Raw genomic sequence first — 1501 nt, 5'->3', positions numbered from 1 at the left:
ACCAGAAATGGAATGACTTTTAAAAGGGGAATTTTTTTTTTAACTTTTGATCATTCCATTCTACATATATAGTGAGTAATTCACAATATCATCACATAGTTGCATATTCATCATAATGATCATTTCTTGGAACATTTGCATCTATTCAGAAAAAGAAATAAAAAGAAAACAGAAAAAATTCATACATACCAAACCCCTTACACCTCCCTTTCACTGATCACTAGCATTTCAAACTAAATTTATTTTAACGTTTGTTCCCCCCATTTATTTATTTTTATTCCATATGTTCTCCTCGTCTGTTGATGAGGTAGATAAAAGGAGCATCAGACACAAGGTTTTCATAATCATGCAGTCACATTGTGAAAGCTATATTATTATATAATCATCTTTAAGAAATATGGTTACTGGAACACAGCTCTACATTTTCAGGCAGTTCCCTCCAGCCTCTCCATTACATCTTGACTAACAAGGTGATATCTATGTAATGCTAAGAATAACCTCCAGGATAACCTATCGACTCTGTTTGGAATCCCTTAGCCATTGACACTTTATTTTGTCTCATTTCATTCCTCCCCCCTGTGGTTGAGAAGGCTTTCTCAATCCCTTGATGCTGAATCTCAGCTCATTTTAGGGTTTTTCTCAATCCCTTGATGCTGAGTCTCAGCTCATTCTAGGATTTCTGTCCCACATTGCCAGGAAGGTCCATACCCCTGGGATTTATGTTTGCTTGTTGTGTTGTTTGCTTGTAGTGAGTTTGCTTGTTGTGTTGGCTGGAGAGAGAAGCCACATCTGAGCAACAAAAGAGGTTCTCTTGGGGGTGACTCTTTGGCCTAATTTTAAGTAGGCTTGACCTATCCTTTGCAGGGTTAAGTTTCATATGAACAAACCAAGACTGGGGGCTCAGTCTATAGCTTTGGTTGTCCACACTGCTTGTGAGAATATCAAGAATTCAACTTGGGGAAGTTGAATTTTCCCCCTTTCTCACCATTTCCAAAGGGGACTTTGCAAGTACTTTTTTATTCACTTTTCAAATCACTCTGGTATTTATCAGCCATCACTCTGGACAAACCAACAAAATCTCATGTCCTACCCAAGATTCCATGTACTTATGGTGTTCAATTAAGCTGTCTACATAAATTATATTAGGAAATGCACTAGTCAAAATATAAATTTTGTACCAAATAAACATTTTTTGCCTTAGTCTCACACATAAGTTTAAATTTTAAAATGTTAATTACCATCTATTTTCAGCACCCTGCAGTGACGACATTCCTTTGTTCTTCCTCATGCAAAAACATTTTTTAAATGTGTATGTTTAGTCGCTATCATTATACACCCTGGGCATTCCTAGATTATACTATCTCAACCTCTATCATCTATCTTTCTTTCTGATTTCATTTGTACCCCCAGCCCTCCTCCCTCTATCATTCTCACATTCAGCTTCATTCAGTGTTTAAATATAACTGTATTACAGTTAGGTAGTATTGTGCCATCCATTTCT

Source organism: Tamandua tetradactyla, chromosome 2, assembly GCF_023851605.1.
Source record: "Tamandua tetradactyla isolate mTamTet1 chromosome 2, mTamTet1.pri, whole genome shotgun sequence".
NCBI classification, from domain to species: domain Eukaryota; kingdom Metazoa; phylum Chordata; class Mammalia; order Pilosa; family Myrmecophagidae; genus Tamandua; species Tamandua tetradactyla.
Note: the sequence above shows the minus strand (reverse complement) of the source record.